Source organism: Neopelma chrysocephalum, unplaced genomic scaffold (assembly GCF_003984885.1).
Source record: "Neopelma chrysocephalum unplaced genomic scaffold, ASM398488v2 Primary Assembly neopelma1_159, whole genome shotgun sequence".
NCBI classification, from domain to species: Eukaryota; Metazoa; Chordata; class Aves; order Passeriformes; family Pipridae; genus Neopelma; species Neopelma chrysocephalum.
Window position 1 is genome coordinate 678,508 of NW_020897821.1, and position 13,101 is coordinate 691,608.

The following is a 13,101-nucleotide window of genomic DNA, read 5'->3' on the forward strand; positions in this document are numbered from 1 at the left end:
GTTGTTTCACCACACAACCATCTCGCTCCCATGCACAGTCTCCCTTTCCACGACAGGATGCAACCTTTTCCTGAGGCTTTTTGCTTTTTACATTTGTCATGTGTAGATTAGTTACAATCTTTAGAAAAAGCAGCAAGGTAAAAGAGGCAGTGCTGTGTGGTGGAAGCATCAGAGCCCCGGGGTTTGCTGGGGACAGGGTGGGCTGGGACCAGCAGCTCCTGTGGGGTGCTGAGCTGAGACCTTACAAATCAGTACAGCCAAATCATAGTACCCAGGCTGGCTAAAAATCATCTAGGTGGGGCATTTCTGCTTTCCCAAAACTGAATTTCCTTCCCAAGAATTTTGTATTTCATGACAAGTTTTCAAACTGAGATTTTTCTTAATCTTAAAAGAAACCAAACGTAGAACTTCCCATAGGACAGAAATTCATATTTTGGTGATAAAGCAGAGGGAACTGTGCCAAATGGAGAAGCTGAATGGTTGGGGGCAGGCAGCTGACTGTACTTTCCAAAATGACAGAGGTCCTCGCACATGGCATAGGGATAATCCTGAGGACACTCCTCCCTCCTGTGCGAGCAGGTACCTGTGCAGAAGCTGCACTGAACTCACACAAGGCCTTTGCAACAAACAAAAATTGACTTTAGAGGTCTTTACCAAAAATTGATCTTAGAAGTCTTTACCAAAAATCAACTAAGGAATCTTGGCAGCTGCCTTCTTTAGTCTTACTGCTTTCTGTTGATACCTAGGCAGCAAAATGGAGAGTTTTTTGCTATATTTTCATTTGAAAAATCAAATTTGGAGAGGAGAGAGATAATTTCATAACGTAAACCAATATAAACAAAAATAGCCCCTCCGGGTAAGAAAATGCAGCTAACTGGGGGAAGTGCATGTAAATCAATATAAATAATGGCCATCTAAAACCATGATGCTGTTTATTTCCAGCAACCAACCTTCATAAGAAGATGAAAACAAAGGAGGGCAAAGGATATATGGATTAGAGAACATAATATGTGGAGAGTCTGAGAAAGACAAACTCAGAGAGCCCAGTGAAAGAGATGGCACAGGGTGAACATGACCACAGCCTAAAACACCTTCAAGGTAACAACAGAAATGAAGGGAGGAAATTATTCACAGTCTCAGAAAACTGTAGGCTAGGGAGCCATGGCCTGAAGCTAAGAAAGAAAAAGTTTAGGTGAGTTATTAGCAGGAAAAAGAAGCCCTGAGGAAAGGAAGTGACAGGTGAACATGGAAGGTGCCCAGTGCAGCACAACTGCCAGGCTCATGCAGCCAGTGAGATGACACATTGCTGGAAAAAGGAGGGAGGCTTCAATCAGACACACAACAGCCAGGTGAGATGGAAAGAGTGCTCCTTGGTGTCCCAGGCTGTGCTGCAGGTAACGGCACAGAATGCACACGGAGGCAGAGCTGCTGCTCTGAACTGGCCCAGCTGCTTCTTCTGTTGCTATCTTACAGATTTCCTTTGTCCATCATGCACCCACCTCATCCAAACGTGGATGAATTCCATGTAGTCCCCTCTTACTGAGTTCAGCTTTCTGTCCCTCTGACAGAGGCGTCAGGAGAACTGCAGGGAGAAGGAGCAGTTGTTACTGAGGCAAGGCCAGCCAAGAGGGCTGCTGACAAGATGGATTATAGAAGGAAGTCTCAAAGTCAAGGATGAGGAGCTGGAGGTTTGCATGAATAATGCCAATAATCCTACAAAAAACTCTGCAACACCGAAAAGTTGGAAGAAACTGCTGCCTCTGCTCAGAGCACCACAAAAGCCAACGCTGGTTGGTCTTCACTGAAAGAATGAGGAGATTCCCAGTGCTGAGTGGGACTCTGCAAAGAGAAAGCTTTCCCTGGAGGAAATTGTGAACTCTGGTGGTGGGTCCCCTCTGCACAAGCTCTCCCCACTCCTTCTTTGTCCTAGAAGTGCACAGGAATGGGGTCAGCCAGGTTGGAGACAGGCTGATGTTAATTCTCTGACGTGAGAGAGAAAAGTGTTCCTAACACATACCTCATGCTTCGTAAGGTGTGCTAATAATAAACAACAGCGAGTTCATAGTCCAGAAGACACCCTGGAGATGGGATTTGGTAGCTCAGAGGAGCGTGGGAGGAAGCAGGAAGGCTGTTGCTACCCACGGGCACGAGGCTCCCGCAGCGAAATGATACACCATTATCACAGAGCTCACTGTTGGCTGGCATCGAGTCAAACTCCTGGGGACACAGCAACCAGCACCCAGGGTGGTTTACAGCACAATTACACAGCTACTGCCAGAATAAATACTCGGTGTAAAGCACAGAAACCTCTTGTAGAGAAACCTGCCATAAATACTGCCTGTTGCCCTTTCCCTTCAGGAACCGCTGCAAAGGGATCTGCACACGCAGCACCAGTGCTGTCCAAGGGCCTCTCCACAGAGCACTGCCCACAGTCCGAGCTGCTGAATTGTGGTTGTGCTACAAGTGAAGCAACAAAGCCTAAATGAATGTATGCTGAAGCTCTCCAGTTGAAGGTCACCATTTTTAGACCGATCCAGAGAGCTGAGGAATGTTTTGCCAGAGGTATCTTGGCGATGAGCATCTAGCAGAGGGTTTTGTTGGTTTATTGTTTACAAAGAACTACTTGACATACTGATTCTCTGATGTCTTCACAACAGTAATAGAAGCAGCATTTCAAAGGAGATCTATGTAAGGTCAGGGATACAACTGGGTTACAGAGCACATTAATTTATGGTAAATGCCAATCACTAAAAATGTCAGACACAATATTTGGAAGATCAAAAACAATGAAAAGTTGTTTTTCTTTGGTTTTAAAGCTAAATGTGTATCACTTGTTTTGCTGAAAATCCATGGCAATTACTGATGAAATAACAAATCTAAAGGACTTTTAAAGTAATGATTTTAAAAGTAAAAAAAAAAAAAATCATTATTTTAAAAGGCACCCTTTTTTATTTTAAAATTATTCCCCATCCTAAGGAATCCAGACAGGTAAATACAAACATGTATTTCCAGAAGCTACGTTCTTTAAAAATCTGGAAAAGAAAAAAGAACAGAAGAGCTGCACCTTCCTCTAAGTTACTTTCCTTCACTAACTTTGTTAAAACAATTGCAGTTACGTACACGAGCTCAAAGACTGGCATGTCTGAACAGCTCCTTAACTGAAGGGATCTGCAGTCATTCTGGAGACATATCTCTGTTACAATCTATAATGAATGTATTCTTCAAGGGGCAATAATTTCTCTCAATTACACAATTTTTCTGTTAAAAGTGGCCTGTGTTACAGTCTGGGTTGTCAGCTCCTCTGGCCACGAACACACACATTTCTCAGTAAAGCATCTTAGGCACCCCCAGTACGCTATCAATAAGATCAGTAATAACGTTAAAACTTTTTTATTTAATCACATGTTAACATAATCTTTGAAGTTACTTTTCCAATATAAACACACAGGGCACAACAGCTGTTTGGAGATCTCCAATTAGAGCTGTTTTGTGGCTGTCTCTACAGAAAACGCCTCTGGCCAATACAATTTAAACCTTTTCTGTGAATGAATTTCATGCTTTGAAGCCAGCTAATAATTTCTGTCGTTTAAGAACAATGCTCCTACCAGTAAAAAAAGAGAAAATGAGCACTCCCTGGGCTGCTGCTCCCACCTGCCCGTGTGCCAGGGCACTGCCCTCGGTTTCCCGGGAGCTGCCCGGCTGCTGCCATGTGCTGGCTGGGAAGGGGGTGAGGACTCTGGGAAGGGGGTGAGGACTCTGGGACAGTGTTTTAGCAAAGAGTGGAGGCAGCTGGGGGAACTTCAGAGTTTGGTCCCAAGGTCACAGCCAGAATTGGGAAGGAGAACTCTAAATTACAAAGCGCTGGACTGCAGCCAAGCCCATGGGAAGCTGCATTTAGCATATCATTCTCTAAGCAGCAGGATGAAACCTTAACTCTCTTTCAGACAGAATTTGAATGGAATTTGTTATAAGAACACTCTGATTGAAATATCACCAACTGACTTTCCATGACAACTCGGAAATGGGTTGCAATCGCGGGGGGATCCTCTTCCAACCAGCCCACAATGATGATGAGGGTGATAGAGCCCCATCAAATATTTATGAAAACCAGATGAATTTCTGTGCCAGCGACACGCTGCTATTATAACAGAGACCTCAGATAAACTCCTGACATTAACCTGAGCTGAGGTTTCTCCCCGTGTAAACCAAAGGTAGAACAGCAAGCTGATTCTAGTATTTTGAAGTAAAAGTGCTGCAACAGAGGTTAATAGCAATGTAGTTAGAAGAACGTGGTGCAGGTAAGTGTCATGATTTATTATTTGTAGATACTGTGTGCAGACTGCCATCAGTGCTGCAGACCTCCTGTGTAAGCTACAGAATAGAAGAGCTTTATGTGTTATGTGCATATACAATATCTAATGCTGTGGGGATACACAGAGTCCTCCAGAAGTGGCAGCACACACAAAACAACATGGGCAGTGCTATTCCAAAGCGTTAAACAATTACAGTTTTTAAGAGAAAAGGATGAATTCATCGTTTCAAGGATGGAAAAGTCACTTCAGATTTTACAGGTTGAAAAAATAAAATAAAAAAAAAATCCAGGTAAATTTTCTGTATCATAAAACCTCTGCATCTTGCTGTCACACCATCAGCTCTGAGACTGGTATTTAAAGATGTGAGATAATATTATTGCCAGTCTCAGTGGGAAGAGGGGCAGCTTGAAAGCAAATCCCCTCCCCCTAGTTTACAAAGGAGGAATACTGGCATTAATTGCTGAAACAGCTGCCATCCTTCATCTTGGCACTAAGGAAGGTGATGGAAAGCAATGAAGAGATGCTGGAGAGTTTGGGGAGGACCGTGCAAAGGCAGACAGGTCAGTAATTTATTGGACAGCAGCTTCCTTGGGTGGCTCATATGGCCATAAGGAACATGGAGATGTGAACCATTTTGCTCGTAATTATGAGGGATTTGTTAAAACATTGTCACAGGGCTTTGTGACCAGGAAAGGTACTACAAAGAAACACAAACAAAATGCAAATAGCTGTCAAGAAGAAAAGACAGAAAAGTCATAAATTAGCTTGTGCAGTTGGAAGGTTTTTGGATGTGAGTGTGATACTTCTTGGGAAAGCTGGAAAAAACTATGGAAGTATTTGTGAAACATCACAGAGATGGCAGGAAGGAACTTTCCCTAGAACTGGTGGATGTGTAAATCTGTGTTGGATGGACCAACCTTTGGACTGGGAGATGGAAGGATGAAACAATAGCTGGTCATTACACCAACTCTGCCTTGCACCCCAGTGCTGTGACAGCCCCCATAGGAACAGGTTTGGATCACTGCAGATTAGGACAGGATTATCTCTTCTGTTACCAGGCAAATACATTTCTGCCACAAGAAAGGGGCTGCATTCTGTCTGTGCTCCCTTCTCTGAGCCTTTGGCATCTGCTAAAATGAAGAAAATAGCTGCTCTTCTGAGCTGCAACACAAAGAGGAGATTCATGGCATCATCCCATCCATGTTCCTGCAGCCTAATATGTTTTACTGACCAGGATGCTACTCATACAATTTCTTTCTTTATTTCCTAGGTCTTTTCACGAATGGATTTTGTGATTCCTGAAAAATGAGAAGTCCACAGGTTCACAAAATGACAATCTGTGTGCTTTTTTTGCCAAATGAAAGAGCAACCTAGCCTTTATCCCTTTTATCCCTTAGTCTAGCTTCTGATGCACCCTTTAGATTTCTGAATTTATTTAACTAATTCAGCTCATACTGATTTATATGCTTTAAGCAGATCAAGCAGCTCATGCAAAAAAACCCCATGTTAAAGTATATTAAATAATTATTCATGTAACATCTTCCATTAAAGAACTTAAAAGCAACAGAAAAATTAATTGATCTTCTTTGAGCTGAGTACTTTCCCCATTTCAGGACATAAAAATGAAGGCATATGAAATCATATATTCAAATGTAGGTGCCTAAAGTCAGTCATCTAAATATACATGTCACCAGCTAACTACTGCTGTGATTCTTCCAACTCAGAAGGGGATCAGGTTTGCATTTGAGGACCACACTGAAGAGAAGGAGAAACCACCCTATCTCAAACTATTTCTGTGCAGGTATTAAAGGAACCCAAATTTAAAGACCAGGATCTCCTTCAGCTTTGGCTCAAATTAGCAACTGTTAAAAAATAAAGCAACTTGTATTTAGCTCCCACCTTCAAGTGGATGTCAGATCACAGGCACTCAAGTTCAAAAAGCACTCACAAAGTTTATGTAACTGCTCCCGCCACCTTTCCCAAGGTGAGTAATTACTGCTCTCCCAAGAAGTGCCATTTACTTAACATTTCCTGGCCTTCCCGAGGTTGGTTGCTGTATGAGTGGGGGTTGGCAGATCAGGCCCTAGGAGATTTTACGGTGGCTGTGCTGCTCCTTGGCAGCTCTGCAGGCAGCATCTGTCCTTCTGTCCTCACCCCCGGCACAGTCCCAGCCTCCTCTCCCAGGGCACTGACTCGCACTTCCAAGGGAGGAAGGCTTCTCTCTGATGAAGGCTGAAAGGCCATTTATGGATGGTCTGATACACATTTCAAATTAAGTGTTTTAAGGGAAGTGAAACAATTGCCAGGTTTGCATGTTTAATGGACCTTGAGCTATAAACAGCCCTCAAAAATGCCTGGTTAATATTGGTTTGACAGTGGATTGGCAAAGTGCTGAGCTCTGAAACATCAAATTAGCATTGATTTGCAAAATGTTACTGAAAGGTTTCTCAAAATCTGCCAGGTTCTGAAAACAATTTAGGAGAAGAGGTCTCTCCTCCACCCTGCCCTTTTAAAGTCCTTTCTAGTCCCCTACCAGGAGTCCAAGGGCATTCCTTCAGAAATGCTTTAGAAATGTTAATTCTTTTCAAACTTTGTTTTCCCATCCTCATTCAAGAATGATCGATTCCTCCCAGAGTCTTTCTTCAGCGTACAATTTCCTCTCCTCTCGATGTGGGTCGGAGGGATGAGCCGCGGTGCCCAGCGGAGCTGCAGCTGGACCCTCTCAGACGGTGCGTGTGTGACACTCTGGGATTCAGGTGCTCCGCCGCCTCCAGCGCATGGCTAATAACTTCCAGGTGGGATTTGAAGGAACTGGCACTGCCCCATCACATTCCTCTACGGCTTCAGTCCTGGCAACTCCAGCAGCTTCCCCTCTCCCCGCATGTTGTTAATACAGCTGCGCTCAGCGGCCCCGGCGATGCTGGAACACCCTTCAATAAACAGGGGAAAGCTGCCAGGCTCTGCTCTCCGAAGGGTTCACGACTCCACTGCAGCTCCGGCTCCGCCTGCCAGCGCCGGGCTTTGTTAACCTTCCTGGCAGCCTGCTCTGCTCTGCTCTGGGGCTCCCGGGACGCTGCCGGAGCCTGGCCACAGCCTGCCACGGAGGAGAAGAGTTTTAAGAAGGCTTATGCTGCCAGAGGAGGAATTCTCCAGGGTGGCCTTGTCCTGGTTGGTATTAGCTCACTTTGCTTCCATTTTGCTCTATGGGTTTTCAAGAGCAATGATAGAAGAGCATACATTGAATCAAGACAACTGAGATAGAATGGCGACATTTTTCTCCAGAATTTTTGTCTTCATCTAAGCAGGGTTACAAATGGTAGGGTAAGGTTCCAGTATCTGTTAACAGACATTTCCTTGAAAGTGTGCTGTAACAGCTATTGAAATGTTTTGCCAGCAAAAGTCATGTAACACCACCTGTGAGAGAGACTTGTGACGTTGGTTTTGATCCCCTGAAAGAATGGGAATTGGGTGGCTTTGCAAAGGAAGCCACTGAATGGACCATGTCATGGTTGTTTACTATTAGGGATGCATGCTGTGGTGTGGTTACCACGAGGTGGCACATGCCAACACCTAATGGCTCCAAAAATGGCACTGCCAGACCTGGAAGGTCATCCCCAGCATGGCAGGGTGTGCTGCAACAGTGTCCTCCCTTGTTCCAACCCTTCTCAGCTGTCCTCCCTCTCTGCTCTTCACATGCTGTGAAGATGGGGCCCTGCTGTCCCCCGATTTGCTCTTCTCACAGTGTGTGCTCCACTGCTGAAGCCACAGCTCCAGGTTTCAGTGGGCACTGGGAGCAGAGACTGTGCCTGCAGAACATCTCCCTGCAGAGCAGCTGCTCCAGCTCCCACTGGACTGCCATGGTCGTGCTTCACAGAAACAGAGAACTCCTGGAAGCATCTGTGGGACCTCGTTTGTTTGTGGTTGTCCCCAGCATCTCTCACTCAGCATCAGAAACCGGAGGCTGAAGGTGCTGCTCCTGTGCCTCAGCCAAAGCCAGAGAGAAATGTCAGCTGCTGTGTGATGACTAAGTCTCACATGCTTATTGCTCCTATCAGTTAGAGCTCTTAATCACTTTGTGCTGTTTCATCCTATAACATGAATTCACTTCAAGCTGTGAAATTCACCATTTTTGCCATGACTAATTTGTGAAATCTGCCACCTTCCTTTGTGGTTCCGTTGTGCCCTAGTCAGGCATCATCTGTCTGATTAGGGAAATCTGTGATTTGTTTCTTGCAGTTGAGCCAATACAATTTCATTCCCCTCCTTCCTCCTCTTTGCACTCGACTGTGATTTCACTGTGGCTTTTGCCTTTGGCTGTGCCGGGGCTGGAGCACTGTGGAGCCATCTTTGCTGGGGCTTGCACAGCAAGTCCTGGCTTTCCTCCTCTGTAGAACCTGTGCACAGGGCTCAACCTGACTCAAGCCGAGGCTTTAACCCTGGCTTTGGTTAAAGCTGCTTAGGTCTATTATATTATGTTTACCATCTTACTACATTTCTCCCAGCCTGGTTGCTGCAATATTTTGGAAATCATTTCCCACCTGCCTTGCCAGTGCCTTGTTTCACATACATTCATCTGTTACTCTTTATATTGAACATTGCTGGCATTACTAAATGCTATAAATATACCCAGTATACCATAAAAATACACAAGCAGATGACTGGTCTTGCCTACAAGAAATACTATGAATTTTTCATTTTTTCACATGCTCTGGGCAAAATCCAGAGGGTGCTCAAGGAACATCTCATAACTGAATTGGGTCCTAAATTCCTATTTTCTCACTGATTGGTTAATGTCTAAAAATATTTTCCCACACTCTTAATATCTTAATTGTTCCTTGAAGACATTGCAAGCTCACCCATCCTTTTTTTACACCCTCTTACAAACCCAGTGAAATATTATTTTAGTATTTCTGTCACTGAAATACAATGATAAAATGGTCTTCTTTTAAGATCAGTGGGAACAGAATAATGGATGTGCAGGAGAGCTTATTGACTTGCTCTTGCCAAAACAGAGTCCTGCCATGAAGTTTAGAAGGATCACAAGATGCCCTGGATACTTCTCATGCTTCTCTTTGTTTAATGGTAAAGCTTATAGGTTTGGGCTACACCGTTTTACAAGATAAAGACAGAAAAGCAAAGGAAACCTTCCCTCCTAGCTCTACTTATTTTCACCATAACTTTCCTTCCCATCTCTCTGTTTCTGTATTCTACCTTTTTTTACCAGTTTCATTCAAAATTAATCACCTCCCTGTCTGAAAAACAGTCATGGAAATAAGATTCAGTAGCATGATTTCTCTCAACAGATAAATAAATGGGCAAATCTCCAAGAATGCCTGGCTATAATTAACCCTTTATCAAAATCCCAGAAGAGGAGGTTCAGGAACATCCCAAGAGCCTGTTTGTTACTTTGTCTGGCTATCAGAAAACCTATGGGCCTGGTCATGCTTCTGCCCAAACAGTGCCCAAATCTCTCTGAATGACCCTGAGAGCAGGATTAGGGCTGGTGCTCAGCACCCCATGCCCTTCTCTGTATCTGCTGCTTCCAGCACAGCAATCTTGCAGCCACACCAGCCCAAGCTATTTACTCACCACCACTGTGGACTAATCAGATGGCAATAAAAGCTTTTACTGTGCCATCCTGTTTGTGATCAGCAGAAACATAAAAAGCATGAGAGAAAATTGATTTTTGGCATTAATTGTGAGCAAAGAACATTATACTGAGTACAGAGAGGGTGGGTTTTTTCAGGCAGAAAGATTCTATTTTAGTCTTTGAAAAGTGATTCTGGAAGATGCTGAGCTAAGCCCAATGGACACACTTTTCAAATACCATAAGGCAAAGAGTAGTTACTGAATCTCCTCAGTCTTATTAGCTTACATAAACATAAAAATTTGAATAATGTTTAAAAAGCTAAATTCTCCAGATAATCAGTAAGTGTTCATTACTGAGATGCAGCAAATATGCACGAGATTTCCCCGGTGGCATTTTGATTGCACGACTTAAAAGGTGTAGAAAAGCCTTCTCCACGTGGGGCCGGGCAGAAACTTCTGCAGGCTCCAGAGGTCCCTCAGCCACAGCGTGGACCTTCCTGGTCCCCTTCAGGAAGGAGCAGGAGGAAATCAGAATTCACTGACTTGTGCTACAGCTCTGGTGATTTATAAATAAATCATCCCCACACGATGATTGATGTCTCCATATAAATAATTAAGTCTTGACCTTATGTTATGACACCTGCTAAATTTTTTGGCACTTGAAACCAGTGCTCAGGAGAGATCCTTGACTCTGGATAAATAAAGGTAGGACTGGGTTTGAGGGGAAGGGGGAGCCAGGTTTTTGTTTACCCTCATTTTGTTCTGTTTGATTCCATCAGCTAATTGATGATGATTATTAATCTCCGTTGCCATCTACTCTATGGATTTAATTCCTGCCTGTGATTGCTGTTGCAAAGTTTGCTCCATTAGAAGCAGACTTTGATTGGATTTCCAGTCACCAGAGTTTCCCAGAGCTCCCCCAAATCACTGTGTGACCTAGTACAGGCACTTTACACTTTTTTTTTTTGCTATTTACTTTGTTTGGTGGCAGGTCTCCAGTAGCCAGGCTGACAGTGTCAGTCTGCTCAACCAGGCTAGGTAGCAGGTGTCAGCAAAAGTTTAATTTGGAAGCTCATGAATTCAAAAGAAGAGCTTAACAGTTATCCCCAACACAGAGAGCTGCTGTGGCCTGAGCCTGGAAAAGAGAAAATCCCAGGAACATGAAAGGAATTGATGAGACACCAGGCATCTGACAAAATGAAATCTTCTTGGGATAAACTGGGGATATCTCCCCCCTCAAATGGTGAGCATCATTAATAAACAAAACGGATTTAGCAGTGGCATTTCCAATTTTCACTTCTGAGACTGTTCAGGTTTACCATTCACCTTCCCTCACTGCTATTCAGCCTGTTCTCTGAGGAGCTGCAACTTTTAAATCTTGCAATAAAACACAAGCATTTCAGGGTAAGCATCTAACATTAAAAAAAAAAGAGCATCTTTAGGGTTTTTTTAAGCATGTTAATCTGCACGCAACACAAGTCAGCTATAGACAGAAAACAACATTATAATACAATTACAATAAGGGCTTTCCTAACCCCTCAGAAAGCTTAAAAAAAATAACCACACAGCTACGACCGGGTATCACATCATTTCTGGCTACTTCCACAGCCAACACCGGGGAATCCCAGGTGTCAGCCAGGTGCCCGGGCTGTCCGGTTGCCCATCTCGAGCACACTGGGGCTAACACACTTGGACAAATTATCCTCTGCCGTGTGTTTGCCATGGTTTGAATCTGCCCGTTCTGGAGCGCTGGGTGAGGTGTAAAGTGGCTTTTCAAGGTCCGGGCTGCCCGTGTCGCCCAGCAGGGGCGGGGGAATCGGGACGCGCCGAGAAGTGCTCCTCCGGGAGAGCAGCGCCCAAAGCAAACCCCTGTCCTCTACACAGAACTCCAGAAATGAAAAAGTGCCCTCCTGTCCCCTCGCACCGCTCCTGCTCGCGTAGGCTGAACTCCGGGAGAACTGGGTTTCCAGTCCAGGGAGATGCCCGCATTTATCAACTAGTTTGCTTTGAATCCCGTTATTTTCGCTACACAAACCCACGCCGGACTCGTACCCGCGAGCAGTCACAGCCCGGCGGAGCCGCCGGCTCCATCCTCACCTGGAGTTGTGTCCCGGTGCCCGAGCGGGGCTGGGCCGGCCCCGCCCGGCTGCGGGGGCAGCGGAGCGGGATGGGGTGACCCCCGCCCCTCCACCCCCAATTACCGGCACCGGGAATTACGGCGCCGCCAGGGCAGCCCTGAGGTGAGGGGGTCGCGCCGCCGGGGAAAGGGGGGGACACGGGACGAGGGTCCCCATCGCAAGTTTGGGCACTTTCCCGAAGTGGTGCGGGGAAAAGTTGGGGAGCAGCCGGGGTTGCGGGGGGCCGGGGGGAGCAGCGCGGCCCGGGGACGGGGACAGAGGGTGGGGGTCTCACCACTGACCTGCCGCGGCCGCGCCGCCTCCCGCGCCCGCTCAGCGCATCCTCCGCGCCGCTCCCGCCGCCGCCCTGCGCGCCGCAGCCGCGGCTCCGCACCCGCGATGCTCGGCGGGGAGGAGAGAGTGAAGCGGGACAGCCCGCCCGGAGACGGGAGGCCGCCGCCCCCTCCCCGCCCCCCGATCCCCGCTCCGCGCTCCGCTCGGCCCCCGCCCCGCGCACCTCCGGCAGCAGGTACGGCCTCCGCCGGGAGCGGCCCCGGCCCGGCCGCGCCCCCGCGCATCGTCCCCCGCCGCGGGCGGGGCCGCCGCCTTGCCGGGGAGCCGCTCGCCTCTGGAGCCCGACGCGTCCCCGCGGCTCGGGCTGCGCCGGGCGGTGTGTGAAGGGCAGCGCCGCGGGCCCAGAGCCGTGTGTGCCCAGAGCCGTGTGTGCCGGCGCGGGTGTGACCGCCCTGCGCGCACCCGGCTCCTGCATCCCGAGCCTCCGCCCGCGCGGCTCCCACGGAGACATCGCAGCCCCCGAGCGGGAAGTTGCGGGGAGCGAGGAAAGGTCCCGGGCAGGGTGCTGGGAGAGCCTCTGCGCCCCGGCTGCCGGGTGTCGTCTGGGAGGAACGGGGCAGGGAGGCTTTTCCGTATCCTCAGCGTGGATACGAACATCCTGCCGGGCGTCTCCTGCGGGCTGCAATTTGACGTCGTTATTGAAAATATATGTGTTTTGAGACTAGTTGGGAAGATCGGTGGCCCACACTTGCTCCCAAAAGGAGGCGATTGTGAACACGCGCCCCAAG

The 13,101-nt window shown here is 47.0% G+C and overlaps 1 protein-coding gene across 2 annotated transcripts in view; it reads right to left on the reverse strand.

The window, feature by feature from the left end:
• Nucleotides 1-12,607, reverse strand: part of CHST8 (carbohydrate sulfotransferase 8) — a 176,235-nt gene extending 163,628 nt beyond the window's left edge. The window contains exon 1 of one of the 2 annotated variants that reach the window (XM_027701544.1): nucleotides 12,537-12,607. The gene's annotated coding sequence lies outside the window, so the exon portion shown is untranslated. Of the gene's footprint in view, nucleotides 1-12,321; nucleotides 12,369-12,536 lie in introns of those variants that run through there. The other variant, XM_027701545.1, reaches the window with a different exon arrangement.
• Nucleotides 12,608-13,101: the final 494 nt, after the last annotated feature.